This window comes from Desmodus rotundus, chromosome 6 (assembly GCF_022682495.2).
Source record: "Desmodus rotundus isolate HL8 chromosome 6, HLdesRot8A.1, whole genome shotgun sequence".
Taxonomy (NCBI): Eukaryota; Metazoa; Chordata; class Mammalia; order Chiroptera; family Phyllostomidae; genus Desmodus; species Desmodus rotundus.
Genome location: NC_071392.1, coordinates 98,917,314 through 98,940,655, shown reverse-complemented (window position 1 = coordinate 98,940,655; position 23,342 = coordinate 98,917,314). Strand labels below are relative to the sequence as shown.

At 44.8% G+C, this 23,342-nt stretch overlaps 1 protein-coding gene across 1 annotated transcript in view; it reads left to right on the top strand.

Annotated features, from left to right (window-relative positions):
- DOK5 (docking protein 5) overlaps positions 1-23,342 on the top strand; it is a 232,362-nt gene that overhangs the window by 89,392 nt on the left and 119,628 nt on the right. Inside the window, exon 2 of the mRNA XM_053926002.2 lies at positions 7,439-7,512. The gene's annotated coding sequence lies outside the window, so the exon portion shown is untranslated. The remainder of the gene's footprint in view (positions 1-7,438; positions 7,513-23,342) is intronic.

Sequence of the window (23,342 nt, the reverse complement as noted above, 5' to 3'; positions counted from 1 at the left end):
ACAATTATTGTAACATGCTTAATGGGCTTACTTTAGTTTTTCTTATCATCAAGAACGTGTAGGCAGCCTGTTTATGCCTTTCAAAGGAAGATTCACAAAATTGTTCCTTAAAAAAAAATAAAAATAAGGTCACTCTATAAAGCATGATCATTTCATGTTCTACTTTGCTAAATGACATAGTTTGTAAGTTTTCGAAGTGCCATCTGCACTCTATAATTAGAGCAGTATATTTTTCTTCCAAACGTTTGACAAATTAAGGGTCCCAAGGTCCCAAGCATAACTTCACAGCACGCACACGCTGCTGGGAGCTTCTGTATATATATATCCATTCAAGATGAGGATAGGCCCTCAGCAGGAAAAACAAGATTAAAAGAAAAAAAAAAAAAGAACATGCCTTGGGGTAAAAGTATGGGAGTTAAAGTCCTGGCTCAGCCACTCGCTAGCTTGGGGAATTCTCTGCACTCCTTTGGGCCTCTGTTTCCCATCCGACAAAGGGGGGAGATAGGAAAGGGTCTGAAAGAGGGGAGCACTTGGTTCAACAGATATTTTCCTGGGTCTCCATCACCTGTCAAGTCCTTCCCATGGGGATGTGAGACAGAGAAAAATCGGGTGAACCCCTGCCTCTAGGGAGTTTGTACTCCGTTCTGGGAGACAGGAAACCAGAGATAATTGCATTATGATAGAGAGAGAGAGAGAATGCCAAAATAAATGGGAGGGACCAAACGATAATCATCCCTTCCTTCCTTCAAAAATACTGACTCAGTGCTTCTTGTGTGCCAAATCTACACACGATGGATTTGCACCATAAAACAAACCAAAACAGGTCCCTCCTTTCAGGGGGCGTGCCATTTCGCGCCTGCCGTGAGCGTGGTATGGGGACTAGGGAGAGGAACGAAGTGGGGATAGAAGCTAGAGAATGATTTTGGGTGGGAGACCCAGCCTATTTTAGACATCCTGCTGGAGAAAGCGCCTCTGATGAGATGATGCTTAAGCCAAACCCCGCAGGCAGGTGGAAGGGTGACCGATAAGCCCTGAGGTCATAGTGTGCTAGCAAGGCATGAGCATGGAGCCCAAGTATTTAGGGCCTTATAGGGCATGGTAAGGATTTCTGATTTTACTGTGTGTATTAGGGACAACTAGGTGATTGGGGGCAAACAACAACACGATCTGACTTCCGTATTTTAAAGAGACTACTCTGGCTGCTTTATGAGGCATGGGCATCCACAGGGAGGAGGCAAGAACGTCAGACAGACAGCAAGGTACCACAATGCTCAGAGGGGAGGGTGTTTTTACACCAGGCTGTGATGCAGTGGCTACGTAGAGGCAGTCAGAAGCTAGGAGAATGCTGAGCCATCCCTTGCCCATTGGAAACCGGGGCACGGAAGAAAGTGTAACTCGCCTTCAATGGTTACAGAAAAGCAGCATCCTAGAGAGCTCAGTCAATACTGAGGGACTGTGAGGATGAGGTAGGCTGAGGAACGAGAGGGGAGTCTGGTGACCAGGTACGTGGTTTCCCAAGGAGCATGAGGTTTCGGAAGTAGGAGGTGGAGAAACACAGAACAGTTCGTGGAGGAAAACATTTGCAGGAGGAGAGCTGGCCAGAGGGGCTTCACTCTTCAGTACTGACAATGCATATAGTTGGGATGGAACAGCTAATGGATACAAAGGTAGAGAGTCAAGTTCAATGCAGACACATCACGTTTTCAGATGATGATAAGGAAGGGAGAAGCAATCTCTTGGGGAATACTAGTTGAAAACGACTTACTTAAAATTTTTCCTAGTATATATCAATCCTTCAGTGTGACAGTCCCCCTCCTAGAAATTTATTATCTCAAATAGTTAAGGATGGGTACAGATATTTAACTACAAACATAGATAGTGCAACATTAATAATAATTTTTAGAGTCCAAGTGTCCAGTAGTGTATACTGGCAATATAGTGGTCCTCACAGTGGAATATTATATGTGCATTTACATGGATGTTGTATAAGAACAGTTAATAATATGGGAAGTATTCCTGATACATTAATAAGTGACCAAAGCAAGTTAAAAACAATAGTTCCGTATTATGCCATTTATGTATGAGGGTCTTTATTATCTGAGATTTCCTTATTTGAACCCTGTGGTTGAGGAGAAAGTAAAAGTTATTATAATATAAAAGTATTGATTAATAGACTAGTTTAAATTAATAAAAAGTAGTCTGTGCTTCCATACCCTCCCTGCTCAACACCAGTATCCACCTCAGTAGTGTCCTGGTTGATAGAAAGTTGATTTGGGGGTGTTATAAATATCTTCCAATGATCAGTGAAGCGGCCCCACCTGTTACTTAGTAATTGTAAACAATAAAAGATAGTTCAGCCCCAGAACAAGATTTCCAGACATTCTGTCTTTCATGACGCGTGTGGGTTTTGACAGAGATGTTAATAAAGATTGCTCCTGGACCTGGCTTGGAGACAGGCTTTCCATCGTTTCAGTATCAGAGACACACCTGGAGTAGGGACAGGTCCTCAGGTGAGGGCAGAGCCCAACAGGTATAAAGCCAATGGCGTTGTTGCCTTGGGGACCCCTCTGTGGGTGCAGTGAGCTGTAAGCAAGCCTGTTTCCTCTCTGGGGGAGATGTTACCTCCCCCAAAGCTGCCAGCTGTAAACAGAGTCTGGAAAAGTGTCCTTGGGGAAGGGCAGTCGGGGCCTTGCATTCTGGACACACTCAGCAAAAACAGGCAGGAATGTTCAAGGCCAATGGCAACTGCCTATATCCAACCCGGCCCCCCCTGCCCACACACACATACCAGGCCCACAGCTCTCCCCAGTGGAAACTCAGCCATCATTGTCTAAGAGCCATGCTACCCCTCACACTGTTTTAGAAAAAGGCAAAGGGATGCTTAAGAAATCAGAGTACTGGCATAAGAGTTTTGAATGCTTTTGGCTGCAAGTAAGGGAATATCTACTTTTCAGGATCTTAAAGGAATGTTTCATTCTCACATAAAACAGAGTTCTGGCAGAAGGTGATTTGCTCATGATGTTTCAGTGGCTCAACAGTATCAGGCTCCAGGTTAGTCTCCCTCTGTTCTCTAAACTTCCTACTCAGAGTCATGAGATGGGCCTCACTCTTCTGAACGGGTTCTTACCCCCAAATTTCCAAAGCAAGGGGAAGTGGTGGAGAGCATTTCTTCTGGGGTGGGGGTGGACACAGACACCTCACTTTCTCAGGGGCCTCCAGGGGATGTTTTAGTTTACAGCTTGTTGGCCAGAGCTGGGAGCATGGCCCAGGGGGTCCCATGACCACTCCTTGATTGGCATCTACTTCTTTCTTTCCTGGAGGACCTCTGCCAGTTATTTAAATAAAATGGAGGCCCTGTGACTGAGGAAAGCAGGAGCTGTTGGCTTTGGGCGCCCTTCTGGCCTGGTTACTGTCTGGCATTCAGACCAGGGTACCGGACAAGGAGGCTGGGCTGGAACCCCTTCATCACAAAGCAAATGGTGGCTTGGTAGGTGCTTTCCTGGGAGGAACAATGAGCCTGGACTGACGACAGGGGCAGAGCCTGCCAATTAATTTGGCAAAGAACTTCACGTCAGTGAACTTTAAATAAAGAGCACAAAAGAGGGCCTGTGGGAATTATTTTGTAATCAGACTCAAGCCCTGAGCCTTTCTGAGTCACTGAAGAACAGAGCGACAAGAAGCTCTTCCTGGCGAGCATTGCCAGCCGGTCCAAGCCGGAGGGGCGTGGAGAGAAGCTGTCCGTATGCCTGGAACCTGTCACAAAAATGCCAAAGCAGCACTATAAGTGCCCTGCTTCTCAGTGGGTGACGCAGCCCAGGATTCAGCACAGTCTGTTTGCTCCCAGGTTCTTTTCCTCCTTTTATTAATATGCACCATGATAACAATAATTTGCAGGTTTTTAACTTCTGCGTATGTTCCTATGGGAATAATTCTTTTTCTTTTTGGCTTTCCTGAGACCTTGTTCAAGAAACACCTGAGCTAGGCAAAAATTAACTGAAACAATTTTAGGTCTGGTACATCAATCAGAAAACATTTTTGGAGAGTTCTCCTGGCTTTTGCACATAAAGGACCACACCTACTGGTGTGTGGATGGCAACATTAGGACATTTATTGTTCTAAATTAGATTCATAATCATGGACTGTTTTCCATTGAGAATTATTTCACACTATTAGGTCTGTAATGTATGTTTTAAAGGCTTAAAAATAACTTCTTTTTTTTTTTTAACTTGACAAACAGCGCATTTATCACACACAAATTCTATTATCGTAATTTATTAGTGGCCCAAGCGTACCTAGAACTGTGAATGTGTTTTCATATGGACAGCTGTGTGTGTATTTGTTCGCAGGAAATCTTAAAGGCCCATCAAGGATGGACCCTAACAACAACTGGTTCAAGTATTAACCCAAATAACAATATAGTTTCAACCAGGTCCTGATTGTAGGTCTGCTGCTTCGGAGTCTGACTCTGGGCTTCCAGTTCTGGCCCTGCCATCCGACCTTGGGACAGTGACTTCATTATATCTCTGAGCCTCAGCTTCCTCGCTTATCGACGGAGTTAACAACAAATACAAGAGTACTGGTGATAGCAATAATAATGCTAAAGGTGTGACGATACAACAGCTAATAGTTACGGAGGGAGCAGCACTGCCCTAAGCACTTCTCCTGTGTTTACTGATTTCCTGCTGCCGATGTTGATCATTACAGGGCTTCGTGAGCACACGATGTACTGTGATGTCCCTAAGACAGTACTTGCTACGTTGTAATCATTTGAAAACATGGAGTAGCCAAGATAATATTAACTGAATGGAAGCACTGGGAAAATAAGTCAAAATGGAACGGACCAATTATGCGTCCAGACCCCACCAAGAAGCCCTGGGCTGTCCTAGTGATTGAATTTCAGAGGCATTGCCAAGGTGTTCTGGGCAAAGGACTTTCAAAGCCTGGCCTATCCTGACAGAATTTACCAAATGCGTGAACAACAAAGGCTCCTTTGTCTTTCAAACCAGAGCCTGTAAGGTTTCCACACATTTGTTTGCTTGTAGATCAGGATATTTCTGGCTAGAAGCTCAAGAGTTTAATTACGTAATTGCACAGCAGACTTTTCCAGAACGTTTGCAGAAGACAGACCACCTGCTGCCACTTCAGATTGGCTCGTCACTTGGTTGGCATGTGTCCTTTTCCAGCTCTGGTCCCCAGCAGCCAAGGACCCCAGCACTCGCCACCCACAAGGGTTTCCTATGGGCTATGTGTGCCTCCTGGTTCCAGAAGCTGTTAAGCCCTCCCCCGCTGACTTTTTCATAATGAACTCGGAAAACTGCCCACCACCATTCATTCGTTCACTTATCCATCTCCAAGAGCACCCAGGGAGGTCTATGAAGAAAGGGAACCAGATCACAAACATTCTTAAACTCTTCAGCAGTTTCTTATGCATTCTGGAGAAAAAGCTTGTTCCCTCCAGCCCACGAGACCTGGCGCGATCCGCACCTCGCCTGGCTCTGTCCTCATTTTGCATTGTGTTCTCGGTCTGTCTGCTTCAGCCAGACTTGTCTTACTGCCTCTCCTTGAATGAGCCAAACTCACCCAGCCTTACTCTGCCTGCATGCCTTTCTCCAGCGTTCCCATGACCAGCTCGGCTCCAGCACGTTCACTCCATGGAGCCTTGTCTTGTTGACTCTACTTAAAGTAACTCCTCTTCAGTGTGTGCTAGAGGTTCATTAGATCACGTGAGTAACACACCCACTTGGTGCAGATCGTTCTCTTGGAAAGAATATACTTAGATGTATCATTAAACCCAAGGACAGCCCATGAGAGTTCAGCGATCTCTACGAAGAAAGGCAGTGAGTGAGTCATGGCTCATATGTACAATGAGGCATTCCAGTTTAAATGGCTACAGGAGCCCGGCAGGTTAACAGTGTGTGAAGTCAACTGAATTTGAAAGAAAGGACAATGGGGGAGGTCTGTGACCCGACAGGAGAGTCATGCCCTGCTGAAAAGAAGGCAAACAATTAAAAAACAAAAAACAAAAACTGTAGCCTTCGCCACTGATTCACTGGCTGATGTCTGATCCTTACTCAGCCCAATGCTTTCCTGTGCACTTTCATTTAACATTTATAGCAGCACGTGAAGGAGTTACCCTGACAACATCATTTCTATATGGGGCACTTGGGCTCATAGAGCAGGGCAGACAGTAAATATTGGAGGCTCCGTTGGCTATATGGTCTCTGTCACCACTTACAAGTACTCAGCCCACCGTGTGACTCAAAAGTAGCCACACAAGCAACCAGGTGTGGCTGTGCGCCAGTAAAATTGTATTACAAACACAAGCAGCAGGCTGGATTTAGCTGGCAATAGTTTGCCAGCCCCTCTTAGAGAGGGTCGTTTGCTTGTATGTATTATAAATAGCTGTTAGGTGGCAGTGTGGTTTTGAACTCAGGTCTTTGTGATTCCTGAATGCTAGGTTTTAATACTTAGTTTCTGGACGGCCTCACCTTCCTGCTGGCCCACCTAATAGGTCAGGTCCACCACTGTTTTTAATAACTATGATGAACACGTATTGACTGCTTATCCCACACCAGGCAATGTCCAAGGGTCCCATGTCTATGCAGGGTGGGGCAAGAGTAGGTTTGCAGCTGTTCATAGGGAAGTTTCAATAAATGATAATACAAGAATAAACTGTGTTTCGTCTACTCACAGCTAAGCCTAGTTTTGCCCCACCCCGTCGTCAATGACTTAATCTTCATGGTGTTGAAGGAAGAAGCCACCACTCGTTATCTGAAATATAAAAATGAATTTCTCTTTTGCTAAGAAAGGAGAACGGTTTTGGTTACGTCTCCCTCTGAACAAGCAGAGAGAGAGCTGACCTGTTCAGGGTTTGGGGAAGTGTGGAGTTCAAGGGTTGGTGGGCTTCCAGAAGCCGGGGGTTGAGGGAGGGCTTGCCTTTCATTCTGGAGGTCTGCTTAGTTGCCCGAGGCCGCTGTGGACACCCAGGTAGAGGGGCGGTGCTCGGTGAGTTTTCACGGGTAGGTCAGGATAGATACCAGCCAATTCTGGTGATGATTTGTTTTGGACATGGACAAGGGTCAGAGTACCATCCACATTTTTCTCTCTTGAATGTGGATACTAAGAACTTTTAATGCTTACAACACTCCTATAAAGGAGAAACTCCTTTTGCCTCTGGTGTTTCAGGAAGTAGAAGCCTATAGAGATTAACGTGATGTGCCCTGGATCTTAAGGCTGGTAAATGGTAGAGCAGAAATTTAAAACTGAAGGTGGGATCTGTACTAACGGGGACCCTTTCTGCCCCCCACGTCACGTGTTTTCTATCGGTGAGAATCACAGGTTGGTCACTGACCAGCATTCACATTAATTCCCCGTTTGAATCCACATATTCTATTCATTTTAACTCATCATTGGCTCTCATCTGCGTTCTTTCTTTTAGGTAACAAATGGCCACTTAAAAACAGAACATCCACAAGGCCAAGTCTCTTGACGTGAAATGCGGTGCCATTTGAGGTAATTGTTCTTAATGTTTAGCTTCTGACCGAGAAGCCAGGCTTGCTTTTGCTGAAAGGTTAATAAGCAGAAATCTTGGCTTCACACTACATCAGGACAGATAAATGACATGAAAGACAGTGCAAAATTATAGCCTAGTCTAACCCCTACTGGGTTTGTTCTTGACTCCTAGACCAACCTGGCAAAAGGTTAAATGGAAAATGAAGGGAAACACAAGTTTATTTCTTGGCAAATTCACGCGCCACCTTCTACAACTGACAACTCAATGGTCCTGGCCAAGCTTTACAGCCGAACTAAGAGAATTACATAACTAAAGAGTTACAATTGTCTCCAACTCAACCACAGACTGACTCAGGGGCAGAACATGTGGACTTAGTCCTATTTCCACCAGTAACTTAGTTGCAGAATCCTGGGAAATGGGTCATATTTATCCATATGTATTAGTACCCTAGGGCTGCTATAACAAAGCACCACAAACTGGGTATCTTAAAGCTACAGAAGAGTTTGTCTCATAGTTCTGGAGACCAGAAGCCTGAGATGAAGGTGTTGGCAGGATGATATTCTTTCTGAAGACCCCAGGGGAAAATACCTCCTGGCCTCTCTTGGCTTCTGGTGTTTCCCGGTGATCTTTAGCATTCCTCGGTGTATAGATGCACCACTCCAGTCTCCGCCCCTGTCGTCACATAGCCTTACCCACCGTGTGTCTCCATGTGCAAGTCTCTTCTCCTCTTCTTACAAGGCCACCAGTCATTTGGGATGAAGAGCCCACTCTTCTTACTTTGGCTCATCTTACTAATTCCATCTGCAATGACCTTATTTCCAAATAAGTTCACATTCTGAGGTACCGGGGATTAGGACTTCAACACATATTCTGGGGGGATGCAATTCAACCATCACACCAGGATTTCGTGTTCTTGTTTGTTTTATGATGATAAGATTGCCTTCTTCATAGGGATGCTGAGGGAAGATAATGAGATTCAAGTCCTTTGAGGGAAAACTACTCTGTAATTCTTAAACATATCGCTGCCAGACTAAGCCCAAAGATGAGGGTGTATTCATGGGCAGCCTTTCTGGAGACCAGAATTCTTCCATTCTATACTCAGCCAACTTCCTTTTTATAGGAGCTGAGCTCCCCAAGGCATTTTTTCCCCGCCAAAATAATAAATAACTTCAGAAAAAGTGAGATGCGCACAAAAGGATGATCATTTCTTCCCTAGATGCGATTCGGTAGTAAGTTTCTGCAATGGCTTCCTTTACATATAGACTGGACTTTCCGGCAGAGAAACCCAGTTTCTCCCCACAGATGCTCAGGGGTGTTTCGTCTGTTTGTTCTGGCAGGAAAGGAAGCTGTGCCCAGTGCAGCCCACCCATGTTTGGCTTTGTCACTGGTTGTAGAAAAGCCTGTCAGTTCACACAGTAATGTTGCAGAGGGTGCAGACCGTCCTCTCGGGCCTCTCCAGAAGTAAAGCTCGCATGAAATGGAAAAAACACAATCCCATAATCTTGTTCTGGGTTTTGTTTGCTCAATCACTCATTTATTCAACAAATACAGAGCCCATTAGATGCCAGGCAGGGGCACCAGAGGTGCAGAGATACACAAGGTGCAATCCCCACCATCAGAGAACCCACAGGTGAGGGGAGAAAACACGGAAAGAAATGGCCACGCTATGTTAAGTTCCACTGGAGAGGTATTTGCAAAATGCCGTGGATACAACTGATGCTGTGGCTACAAAATGCCGTGAATACAGATGTTGAAAGACACCGGGGGCGGGGGGGAAGCTTTCCTTGTGGTAGAAACAGCAGAAGTAAGGAGGATAATGGGGCAAAGGCAGAGGGGTGTAGAGTCATTATTTTCTCAGTGAGGTTGGAGCGTCTACTCTGCAGTAGGTGTGGGAAGTGGGACAAGGAGAGGGCAGTGGGGACCATGTCATCAATATTTTCTTTGTGTGTCACACCAGAGAATCTGAACTCCATCATTCCAGAGTAACAACTTGTTTTCCATTTCCTTATAACTATTTATTTCTTAACTTAAATTAGCATCAGCTTGTTATGTAAAACATAAAGTGTTATATAAAACTTAAAAAGTATAGAAAAGTATAAACACGAAAATTAAAATCACCTTTAATCTCAGCATCTAGAGATAGCTTTTTGTGGTTTATGTAGATCCTTCCATCTTTTCTTATAATTAAATACATTTAACATAATATATTTACCTTAATTTTAGTTTATTATCATGTTAAGATATATGTAATGTTTCTCTCTCTTTTTTTTTTCACTTAAATTATCCTGTGGACTTTGTCCTAAAGGAACCTTTTCCAGACAGTGCTGTGATATGTCTCCACTTTTAAAAGATGTTAACTCTGGTAGCAAGGAGGGGTCCACAGGCTAGGATAGTAATGTCGGGGGAACTTATGGCCCAAACTTGAATTCTAACCATTCCTAGGTGTAGAATTCATTCAGTCTTGATGTCTTTCCACTCATTGTGGGATTCACAGAAATAAAGCAAATGGCTTCTTTTCTTTTTATAAAGGGGAATTTTAAGAAAAAAAGAAAATGTTGATGAGGAAAAATAGCAGATATTAAGCCATGCATTGATTGTCTAAAAATAAACATTTCTCTTTATTTAAACTTAGAGTCTGAGCATGCTGAACATGTGATACTTTAATCCTAAGATTTCCATAAACTGCATCATTACAAGACACACAGACTGGGTTGTCAATATTACTGCCATCTCATGTAATCTTTCTGGAGAACAAATCTTAGATCAAAATAACACCATAGTCTACATGAGAGTTTTGTAAAATTTATCCTTAAAATTTAAGATAATAAAGGTATCATTAGAATGGATCAAAGTAGGTCCAATGGGCATGAAATAAAGTAACTGAGAGGAATGTGGGTTTGTACAACGTCTCCCAGGCTTTGTTTACCTCTAAGATGATTTAATGTTTTACTGTGAAAAATCGGGAGTTTGTTGCAATTTGAACAATATTTAATAACATCCACAAATTCCACTAAACCAGAGTTCACAAACAGTTAAGGCAAACACAATGATTTTGCCTTTTCATAAATTAGACGTTGTCGACAATACCTTTTAATTCACCCTCCATCTACGGTGACGTTTTCTATCTTCAAGGATAGAGAAAAATAATTTAAGTATCTAGAGGGGAAGATTAAGTTATCTCTAAGGAAGCAAGAGGTAGGCGAGCTCCAACCTTCCCTTCCGGCCTGTCACAGGGAGATAATTTTCAGGGAGACGTAAAATCATGACTTCCACGTAGGTATCAAAGGGAGCCGGGTGGTTTTATTTTACTCCTGGGAGAGGTCCAGGCTGCTGTTGTAATTGGTTCCAAGGAAAAGTCAAAACGGCACAAATTATCTGGAATACAGGCGAGCTGCGGTGAATGGCAAGCGAAGACAAAAACTGTTTTTTCCTCAGGGCAGGAGTGAGGACAATTTGAACCTCTACCAGATAAAACGTACTTTCTGTACCCATCAATTACCTGTTTTGTCTGAATACACGAGACTTCATCAGGACGTGAGGCGTCAGATGAGCTGAAATTTAAAAATGCTGCCACTCAGGTTTATGCTTGCGTGTGTGTGTGTGTGTATGTGTGTCTTGGACATTACGAATTCAAGATTTCTGAAAGTCTGTTTTTCATAATTCGCACCAAAAGAGGAATAAAAATATATGGTGTGTTTATCGTGGCTCATGCTAGATTGCCAGAGATTCTCAATGCTGGAGATCTCTGGTGTCGGAATTTTCTGGAGACAGTCATCTGCTCTGAACGTTCAGGGCGTTGTTTCTCCTCCTGGGCCACGTGCTAAGGCAGGAGCGCGGCCCTGTCGACACCACAGCTGTCTTTGCGTCTGGTGGCAGGAGGCCTGGAGGGCCCACCCCATAGGCACCGGGAGTCTCTCGAGAAGCAGTTCCGACACCAGAGCAGTCAGCAAACATTGAACTGGAACACTTCAGGGGCTGTGAATCGCGCACATTTATCCCACTAAAATGCGAATCAGCGCACCCTACATTCATTTTCCTGTTAGCCAGGGTTGGCCACGACCACGTTAACACCACTTGATGAAAGGGAAGTGTAGCAAGCAGGAAGTTCGTGGGGAAGGAAGCAGCATTTTAGCTCGATTGGGCGTGAACATCTCTTACAAAATTTGTAAAGATCTAAAAATATGCGTCTGTGTGAATATATCGTTAGTAATCCTCCTCCACGTGCAAACGAATCCCCAGGGTCTTGTACGTGCATGGACTGTAATAGCGAACAAATCTCCGTTTCAGGATTGAAGAAATGCTGGATGAAGCAACATGAAAGAGAGGATATATTTACGTGAGATTTTTTTAGTGCCCCCACAGGATGGTTGTACGTGGAAAAAAATACTATTCAGAAGGTTTAAAAAAATTAGTATTCAATTTATTAACATCACAGTTATACAAAAATGCTAGCTGTTTCTTATGCTTTAAACAGCACTCACAAATCTATTATTCTATTTTTAAATTCAGCAGATGTTAGCAATCACTTTTAAGGGATCTTTGACCAAAAAAAAAAAAACTTACTTTAAAAGCTTAAACACCTCAGATATTTTAAACACCTTTGATAAATTTAATGAATTTCCTTTATTTAAGTACTTCAAGAGACTAAACTAATAAAAACAACTTTTCTGAATTGTTACCAAATCTTTTTTACTTACTAATGTTTAAGCTTATAAAATTTTGAAGTTTTCATTTTCTTAAAATGTTTCAAATGCATAGGATAAAGTGTGTACAACTTATTATTTACAGAAAAATATTACTACTATGGTTTTGTTACTCTCAAAATTTTTATACTTAATTTTCATGTTTAAGAAATGTAGTCCCATTTAAGGAATATAGTTATCATTCCAATTAAATGGATTTATTTGTGATCACAGGTTTCACCCAGAAGATTTTCAGTGACCACCCTGCTGGGACCCAGTGAGGTCTATTTCATGTTCCTTACCATGTCTCCATAACTCCAACCTATGGTCAGTTAGCCTATACCCCCAAGTTCATGTTGTATACATTTACTAATCCACATGTCTGCTCACAGATTCTGTAACTCTCACCGAAGTTAATACTTGACTTAATGTTGATTTGCTTCCTGCTCCTCCCATCACCAAGCTCATTCCACTGATCCTCGCTATATCAGACTTAGGACTTCGATGGAATTTTAAAGACATAGAAATGTCACTTCTGCCCAAGGATAAAGACTTGCCGGGTGGATGACCTCACTTTGAAAACCATATTCTCAAATTTATACAACCAGTGGACGTGCTCACAGTGACATCAGTTGCATTTTGTAGACGGTACCTGATTTGCATTTAAATTCAGTCATTCCACTGGAAGGGAAGTTAAGTACTTTTCCCAAAAATGAAACTTCCTACTACTCATAAACATATATCAAAGAAGTTCAGAGAAGGCAAATGACAGTATAAAAATTGGGCAGAGAAGTGTGATTTAATAGTAGGCTTTTGTGAAATGTGATGGCAAGAACAAATAAACACACATTGCAAAAACAACTCTTGAATGAGAAGGTGCAGAGAAAAGTAACTAATACATTTATGGGTTAAATATCTCAGTTTATATAGGTTCTATGCAGTAGATACTAGAAGAGGTAGGATGGGGCTCACATAGGACACAATGCTAAATTCCCCATCGTAGATGTTTATATACGTATAGAACCTAATACAGATGTCAAAAACAATCGCTGAAAGCGCAAGGGTGACGCAAAGCCATCACCAGCTTTATCATGCCCTCTCCTCATAACCACAAAAGCTCGCAAAGGGGGTGGGGTCTAGGGGAAATTAAAAATTGCTCAGTTTTCTATGTTCTACAAAAAGTTAGACTTTAACATTTTTTGACATAAACATGAAAAATGGATTTAAATGTATTCATAGAACTATGAAATTACCTGCTGGGGGAATAAAAATAAGATGGTGTGGTTGGCTGACTCCCCAGAGAGACCGTCAAAACAGCTGCAGATCAAAGCCGAGCTGACCATCCACTGCAGGAACAGAGGCCAGAGTGCCCGTCCAGGGCATCTCCAAAGGGAAAAGCCAAAACTGGGCTCTCTGCGTCCTGATTTAAAGTGAGACTGTCCATGTGGGACCTCGCTGGGACTTGGCAAAGTTTGTGAGAAACTAGTTGAGATTGGATGGATATGGAGAAATGAACACTTTAAGTGAATCTTTAAAGAATAAACAATAATTTGATGAATCCACATGAGCAATCTGTTATTTCACAGGAAGAAGGGACTATTGTTCCTTGTACTGCAGAGAACAAGGTGCATAGTCCATTGTTCAGATAAATGTGTGTTTTCGGCAAGTTTCTGCAACAAACAAGCAAGTTACTGGCAACTTTGTTTTTCTGGGCGAGAATTTCTCGGCATAACAGCGTGATGTGAATGTAGGCAGTGCGATGCATTGATTAGATGGTAACAGTTGTCAGCAACGTTTTTTTTTCCAACAGCAGAATTATTAAAACTTAAATAGAAAACATAGCTTTTATATACAAAAGAGGGAAAGATAAATCATCAAATGATCATAAAATCATAAAACAAAAATTAAGAGGGCAGGAAAAAGACCGAACATACCAAGATATGTTAAAAATGAAAATGGCCTAAACTATCCAGTGAACACATGCGTTTAACGATATAATAATCGAAGACGCACATGCTTTACAGTGATGCCTGCAGATGGAGAGTGGGCAGTGACGTCTCAGGCCACCGCAGAGACACTCACGGGGAACATTATACTAACGTAAGACATTAGAATTCAAAGCAAAAATTACTGATGTTGTAAAGGAATTTCATCATTTTAGGGTTCTACTATTTGTTCAACATCTCAGGACCCATGTCCTATCAAATAATAGCCTGCAGGTACTGCGTGTGTAGCTTTCATCTCTTTCTTTTCTTCTCCCTCCCTCCCTCCCTGCCTCCCTCCCTCCTTCTCCTCCTCCCTTCCTTCCAGCAATGGTGAGCATCGTGCCAGGCACTGCGGCGTGTGGTGGGCACGTCAGCAAGGTCCCTGCTGGAGTTCAGTCTTAAAGGGGGGTGGGGAGGAGACAGGCAACAGGCTGACACATTATTTATTAAACAACATAATTTCAATTTGCGATAAGTGTTTTTGAAAAAGAAGATAAAACAGTTTTCTGAGGGCCAGGGATTTGGTTGGGAGATTGAGAGGGCAAGCAAGGCTTCTCCCAGGAAGGAACACAAGGGGAGACCCACAGGACAAGTGGGAGGCGGTTGTGAAAAGCTGAAGGAGGGGTGCATGAAAGAGGGGAACGAGCAAGCGCTAAGCCGCAGAGGAGGGAGGGAGGGAGTGGGGTGCACTTCGGGGCCAGAAAGAAGGTGGGGCTGCGCAGGGGCAAGAGGTAGGCGAGGTCAGAGGTGGATGAAGATCCTGGCCCTGGTCTGGCCTTGAGGCCAAAGACGGGGTGTGGGTTTTACTCCACCTGCAAGTGAAGCGTGATCTTGTCCAGGTCACTTCTGAAGACTAAATGTTTTCTTTCTTTGAGCTAAAATACTGATACAACATTCTATATGTTCTCGCTTCTCTCATTTATAGTTGTATGTTCACAGTTATTTAAATAGACTGATGTGAGAGTTAAATTTTGAAGCTTACAAGGGAAATCAAAGAAATATTTAAAATATATTAGTTTACTTTTTACTCTCCCCACAGACTTTCAACAAAACTATTTTTATTGCACTGGCTCCTTAGAAAGTCTCTGGAGTTATTTGATTTCATTTTTTAAAAAATTTCATTTTAGAAAGTCCCCAAGTACCTATATTCTTTAAGAATTCTGATGTCAGTGACTGACAGTGATTTTAGATATTTTTTAGAAAGGTATAGAGTGATGCTCTTATTGCATATTTTAGGCATAACAATTGAACATCTATTGCTTGTAATGGGATAACACGGAAATGATTTTAAGTTTCACCAGTGGAGAAAGGAGAAATAAAATGTGTTGTTGTCATATGGTGGACTACGAATCAGCAGTTTAATGGACTAGGTCTGTGTGTATCATCCTGTCCAGGTCTCCACAAAAAGAGGAAGCAGGAAATAGAAACAACACCCCCCTGCCCCCACCCCTGAGGTTTATTGAGATATAATTGACACGTGACATTGTGTAAGTTTAAGGTATACAAGGGTTGATTCGATGCATTGATCTATGGCAAAATGGTTGCCCTCTTAGTCTGGTGGCATGAGACTGCAGGGGCTTGAGAAAGCTTGGAGAGCTGGCGGATGTGGTCATGACCTTGATCATGGTGTGGATTTTGCAGGTGTGTCTGTGTGTCTGAACTTAGGAAATTTTACATCTCACCATGTGCAGTTTGTCGGGTGTCAGCTGTACCGCAGCAAAGCTAGTTAAATGATTGTGGTTGGCCGTCGACTTGAAAAGGAAAGTTGGTGGTAATTTCCCTTCCTAACCAGTGTGTGCAATGGTTGTGCACGTTAAAATGGATGGCATCTTCGGTTCCAAAAACTACAGCGATAACAGCCTTTGTTCAGAGATCCTGGTGGCTGAGCTTTATGCTATTTCCAGCTAAAACCCTGCTCATTGATGTCATAGGAAGTACTAGACAGGGGTGACGTGGGGAAGACTGTGAACTTGTTCTCCACCATGTTAAGATTAGGATGTGTTTTTAGAGGCCATTAGTTGTCCCTCAGTGTCTTCCTAACAGGCCACTTCATCCTTCTGGGTTCTGTGTGACCCGGTCCCCAGCCTGTGCCGTGGCCTCCCACCTTAGCCTGGCCCGTGGCTGCCTTCCATGATGCCTATGCTTTCCCACCTCCCCACCCCCTGTGAGGCCAAGGTTGTGGGATCCAGTTCTGGCCAATGAGGTTAAAGCAAAGTCCATGTGTGAGTGAGGCTAGTGTAGTCCCCAGTCTAAGAAAGGTGTCCCTAACAGTGCGAATGGACCCTCCTGTCACCTCTTATTGTAAATGTGTCTGTTTTTTCTTGCCTTCTAATTCATCAACATGGGAACTATGCTTTCAGCCCCCAAACACTCCCTATGCGGTGTAATTGTGAGTTGGGTGAAGTTACAGTGTTTCCTCTTTGAACGTCAACGCCGTTGATGCCCACCCCCATCCTGAAGTGGGCTCTGTCTGTGTCGTTGGACGAGTCCTTTAGTCTTGCTGCTTCCAGTCCCTCTGCTGCGAAAGTGGGCGAAAGTGGGCGGTATTACAGGGCTTGGGGGAGCTGCGAGGATCCATTAACGTTGGCAGAACGCTTGGGACGCGACACTTGTCCTCCTCATGCATTTCACCCAGAGACGGCAGCAGGAAGGCTGGCCCCATTTATCTCTGCTTCCCAGATCAGGTGATGAGGCAGGAGAAATTAATGACCTGCCCTGAGTCACTCAGTCAACCCGGGGACCAGCCCCGAGGAGACCTCTGGAATATTGACTTCTGATCCTGTTGTGACAGCCAGTGCGCACACACCTGCTCTGCTTTGACAAAGGCTCCGCGGCTGCCCCATGCCTTTGTCGTCTGGTTACTTCCCTCTGGCCTTCTCGTGTGCCGGCCAAGGTTTTCCTGGGTTGCTTTGTGCTGACCTCCGGAGAGGAGGGCTCTTCCCATCAGAGAAGAAAGTCCAGTTTCTGGGAGAGACTAATGAGCCCAGGGTTGTAAAATTCACATTCCAGTCAAGTTCACGAGAGGTTTGTGTTTGCCTTTGTGACTTTGGTTATGAAAGTTAAGACATGAGGTCCACCCATGCAGAAAGAATTAATGTGTCTATTTTTTTTTAATTGCTTTGCGATTTTTTTTTTTAAGTGCACAGGACAAAATGAACATCCTCAACAGTCCTGCCAACAGCTAGCAACTGCTGCTAATATTTTACCTTTAGAGATATTCAACCTGGGTTTTAAAAATATTTACAAAAATCCCCATTTAAAAAAAAAAACGGACCATACTGCATAGATCGTTTATAACATACTGGTCAATATAGAAGCAGACCTTTTATTCTCTCTGACCGCATCACCCACCGCCCTCTCCCGATTCTTTACGTTCCAGTTGCCCTGACCTCTCTGTTCCAAATGTAACATACTCTGTCTTGTCTGGGACATGCACGTCATTCCCCACCCCTCCCCCCACGTCATACTGCCTTCTCTCTAATTTCTTCACCTGCCCCCACCTTCCAAAGGGGCCAGGTCCTCTCCCCTTGTCCTGACATCATGGAACTTTCTTTTGTGCCCAATCTCACACTTCTCTGAGTATTTTGTTAATGTCCGGCACCTCCATGGGGGGCGGCCTGGAGGCAGAGTCCGGTTGGCCTCTTTCTGCCAGTTCCACCGACCCCTCACTGCCTTGCAAGCCTGGCTCAAATAGTATCTGTTGAACGAACAAATAAGAAGTGACATCTTTTCCATCTGTTTTAATGATTTTTAACAGAATGGGAAGCGTGACTCTTCCAGTTGACTCAATTTCAGCAGAAGCCTCAAAAGCCCAGGGCAGGAAACCTTTAGAAAATGTTGTGAAGCAAGGTGCTGGCCCATCTGTGCAGAGAGTGCAAAAAAGGGTCGTTCAAACTCATTTTTTCTGCATTTGCTGATCGTGCGACTTCAACCTAAATAAGAGATTGTGACTCAAGAGACTGAAGAAGAATGGCTCTTGGGTGGAGAAATGTTCTGCCCGCGAGGCAGGGCCGGGGGGAGCTACCCCTTACGCTATAGCAGGGCAGCGACGTGGAACAGAATCATTCAGAAGACATGCGTCCCCACAAGTGTGGGGACACCGACTGGTGCCTGACCCTTTCCTGAATAGTCTACAGGTGGCAGCCTGAGGTTGACCGGTTGTCTTGGCTCGTGGAGGTCCCCTGGAATGAGCTGGTCATTTGTTGATGGGGCGACACTGAGGGAGTTTTTCCTCTGGCCGGTCAAACACTCAGAGGGAGCAGGTAGGGGGTGTCCTATTGAAGATCTGCCAGGAGGCCCGCCTGGAAGGGGGAGGGGAACCCCCCGGGGTATTCTGGAGGGTGAAGAGTAGCCAGATGGAGAACAGGACTGCAGGTGGAGCTCCGGGCTGGTGTGTTTCTCGTGAATCCACAGAAGCTGCTTGAGCGAAAGAGCGGGCATGTATATACCTGCTGCCCCAGAGCACATGCATTTCCAGGCAAAACCTGGAGCAGGTGAAACTTTCCCCAGCTCTAGCCTCTCCTTTCCCTCCCAACTCCAGTCCTGGAGGGTCCAGAGCCTGGAGCTGTTATGCAGAAGAGATGACAGAGCAGAAAGTTGCAAAGAAGCTGTCCCCAACCCTCGCTGCACTCCCATGGCTGAACTGGAGCCCGGGGTAAATAGTACATGGTTAATATTCCATTTATATGGCTGTTGAATTAAAATGGACTCTTTATTACCTTCTGGTTGCCAAAAAGGCCAGGAGTTTTATGGAGATTTCAGTCAGGTTTAGAGAAAGAACTTTTTAATAAGCAAAGCTTAATGGGGCAGGATTGCAGCCGATGGATCTGAGCTCTTTTGTATATTTGGTTACCTGTATGTACATGCTTCCGTGTGAAAAAAAAAGTTAAGATGTATGTATGTTTAGATGTGTGTATTATGTGAAGATATATGTGTTACACTAAGGTATATGTATCATATTAAGATAAATATACACATCATCATAAACAATACTGCAGTGAATATTCTTGTAACTAAATATCTGTGCCTTTGGATACATTCCCAGAGCGGGACTCGTTGAGGACCAAGGATGAGCAATTATCAAAGTTTTAAATGTTTTAATAGATTTCTTCACTTATGCTTCAAAACAATTATATCGATACAAATTTACAAGCTTCATTTCTCTTAAAGATTTTTGGGTAAAAGTTTTTAGAGGTGCATTTTTATATGGTCTCATCATTTCCAGTCCAGTTCCTTCTAATTTATTTTTTTATTCATCGGACAGATTTACTGTTTCAAAATATAAATCAGATGTTTCTGCATAATTTCCTGCTTTTGAATAGAATGCAGTCCTCTTGCTGTGGCCTGCTAGGGCCTGGATTACATCGTCCCATTCTATCTCCACGACTGTTCTCCACACCTCTCCCTCTCCTGGGCTGAAGGCACTCGGACCTTCCCTCAGCCCCTTGAACTTGGCTAGTGAGGGGTCCTGGCTTTCATGTGTTCTTGCCTCCAGCTGGAATGCACTTGCCCTGCGGGTTCACATAGCTTCTCACCTTTTCCATCTCAGCTCAACATCGCCTCCTCAGAGACGTCTTCCCTGACTGGGGCTGCGTGTTACTTCCTACACAGCACATCGCCCATGTCCTTTGTACCACCATCTGTAGCTATGTAAATTGCTTATTTGCTTGTTTAAGTTTCCTGTCTCCTGCTGGGATCTGAGCTCCTGGGGACAACCACCTCCTACAGCAGATGCTCCAGTCATATCTGTTGAAGCAGGAAGGAAGCAAGGGGGCGGTGAGTAACCAAAGCAGCCCTAAGCCCACGTCCTCCCCCCCACCCCCGGCTTTGGAGCCATCTCCCAAGCCATCCTTCTTTAGCTGGGTAAGGACGGGTGGAGGGAGACCTGGCCACACAGCAGACAAGCCCTCTCTGTAGTGACGGTCCATCGTTTTCATTAGCGCTGTCTCACCCTGCCTGGGGAAAGGCTGCATATGTTTCTGACTCTCCCACTGACAGCCGAGGGCCACAGGGCCAAAGCTCAAGTTATTTTTGGCAAAGGCATTGGCCAAGTGCCATTGTAGCCGCAGCCTGGGTACTCTGTGCTGCTTGGTGGAAATACAGCCTCCTTTGGTGAAGCTGGGGAGCCCATCACCTGCTCCGGAAAAGGTAGAAGCTTCTGGATTTTTGCACACAATTTTCTCTTCTGAAGAGCTATATAATAATAACAACAACAATAACAATAATAGTAGTAACAATGGGCTGGATGAAATGCAGACGGAAAGGCACGAGACTTTCACATTTCAAGCCAGAATGCATTTCTGCTTGGAATACATCAGAGCAGGCAGCCTTTAAGTTAATGTCTGGCCCTGCAATGCTATGATTACAAAATTCTATTTCCGTCCAGGACATAGTTTTGTTTCATATCAGCAGGATGCCAAATGGGAGTACGACTCTATGCTTTCCATTTTGAACTCACACAGATTTCTTTCCAATTAACGTGTTTTTAATAAGGGTAGGACTATGGACTGAATGTTTGTGTTCATTCAACACTGGTGTGTTGAAGCTCTGACCCTGATGTGATGGTGTTTGGAGGTGGGGCCTCTGAAAGGTGATTGGGTCGCTGAGGTCACAAGGGGGGGGGGTTCATGATGGGATTAGTGCCCTTACAAGAAGAGGAATTGAGAGCAGAGGGCCCCTCCCCCCAGAGTGAACAGTAGCTGTCTGCAAGTGAGGAAGAGGAATCTTCTGGCATCTTGATGTTGGAAATTCAGTAAGAAATTAGTCTTCTTATCGATAAGAAATTAATCTGTGGGGACTCTGTTCCAGCAGCCCGAGCTGACGAGCCAGGTGGTGGCAGGGTCAGCGCTAGGGTGGGCACTGTGGGTGCACAGTGTAAGGAAGCACTCACTGTCAGGGTCATGCGGATAGAGGCTCGGCACTGATACAGCCCTCAGACTGGCTGGTGCCTCCTAACACCCTGCCCCCAAGTGCCTCACCCTAGTGCCAGCCCTGGGGAGTGTACTTACTCTACAACCCAAATTAGATGGACCCAAACAAACAAGACAAAACCCCAACAGACTGTGTCACTGCAAAGCACAAGAGGCAGTTCTGGCTTTGGGGATGGTTGTATTTCTAGCTCCGTCTCCAGCCCCACATTCTCCTTTCTCAGCTTTGTTCTTGGCTAGGCTTTCATTTTGGAAACAAGGTGGCCAGGGGCAGCTGTGTAGCTTAGTGTTTTCATCTATTTATCCCAGGGAAGACTTCGATTGGGTCTTCTAGATCACATGTCCATTCCCATGCAATCCCTGTGTCCAAGGGTGGCATGTGCTGATTGGCCAGACTTGATCAGGTGTCTAGCCCTGGGGTGGGCAAGGTAATGGCCCATCCACACTCACTCCACCAGAATCACTCGGAGTTGGGAGAGCAGTGAATCCCGAATGACAGAGGCTGGACCAGTTGGCTGGGGTCATTTTCTTCTCTGTTAGCCTATAGTTTTATGGGAAAATGCCACAGAAAATTTTGGAATTTTCTCAGGCAACCTGGGCCTTACAGGTGTGTCTGGATAGAGTTTAGTTGAGAGGCTGGAGACTGCAGACCCCAGTACTACGGTGCCTTTGACAGGACTCCTTGGGTGCAATGGACAGAATACCTCAGTCTGAGCTGGTTTAAGCAAAAAGGGAATTTTTTTTTTTATCGTGTGCCATTACATAGTCTCAGAAGGGCACTGGGGAGGTAGAAAGCGCTAACTGACCTGCCCAATGCCGACTCAATGTTGTTCTTTCAGAGATACAGCCATGCCAGAACGGGGACTGCCTTCCCCATTCTCCCTTGAAGATAGGTGAGGCCATGTGACAGGCACTTCACCTATCTAAAAGGTTAGATAGGTGCACTAAAAGGTTAGTGCACTTCAAGAGGAAGAGGGGTGGGAAGCAGCTGGGGTGCCATTGTCACCTGGAAGCTTTCTGTCTGCATGCTCTTCCCTCTTCCCGAGAAGTGGCAACCAACGACTGGACCCGCCAGCTTCAAGCTGAGCGTCCCCTCTCCCCGGGACAGTCTGCCCACCTGGATTGTCTCATGGGAGAGAAATAAGCTTATATCCCACTGAAGACATTGCACTTTGGGGTCCAGTTGTTATACCAGCCTCACATGTATTTACATAATAGGTTTGTGGCGTGCAGAATAAGGGGGTTCGAACGGTGTCTTCAGACTTTGGTTTGCTTCTCTTTATCTCATTTCTGCTTCTCCGCTGTGGCCTCCACTCTTGCAGCTCCTGGGATCCAGGGAGACTGCATCTCAGCCATGCCCAGTGTGAATAGTTGCCCGAGAGATCAGCAAAGGTAATGCAACGAAGTCTTCCTCAGACAGCGTAGCTCATGTGTCTGGACCAATCAGCACGGCCAGAGGGAGGCAGCTGCAAAGCTGCACCCCCGTCCAGGGAGCGGAGGATAAGGAAGGGCAAGTGGCGACCCCTGCTCAAGGAGGGCAGCCCAGGTGTTGAGAAAGCAAACAGAAATGGATACTGCCATGATTCTAAGTTGTGAAGACTGAGTTAAAAACGGGGATTGAAATGAGGAATTGTGTGCTGTGGGTCTCACGGTTCCGTTGTGACTGTGTGTCTGGTTGGCAGTGTGTAGCTGCTGAGTTGTGTGCTGCGCAGCCTGTGCATCGTGTCCTCTGCCTTTTGGGAAAGCGCTGGCGGCCCGCCACCCCGTGAACTGCGCTGCACAGTGTGTGTGTGTTGCACACCTATCGGTTTGACCTCCCCCCAACCAAGTAAAACCACACACTGAATTCAGTTTTGCAATTGACAAAGTCTCTTGTCCCTTCATATCTAGTTTGATTCCAATTTCCTCGCTTCTAGCTTAATTATTTATGGATGTTGATTAAACTCAACATGAACTACCAAGGGCGAGATTTCACAGTCTCAGTTTTTGCCAGTAATTATCTGTGTCACCCCGCGCCACGCACTTCAGGCCCCTCATGCCGAGCCCCCTCCCTGTGTTTCTGTGGTGCTGGGGGTTTAGTCCACACGTGACGGGTTGGAAGCTGCCTCCCGTGGACAGCTCTGCTTCATGGCAACCATGGACGGCATTTTTTTTTTAAAGTTCTAAGCCTTCAAAAAGAATTCTCTAAATGATTTGTTTTTATCATTCCATCCTCTCTTGGTGAGGATGTAGCCAA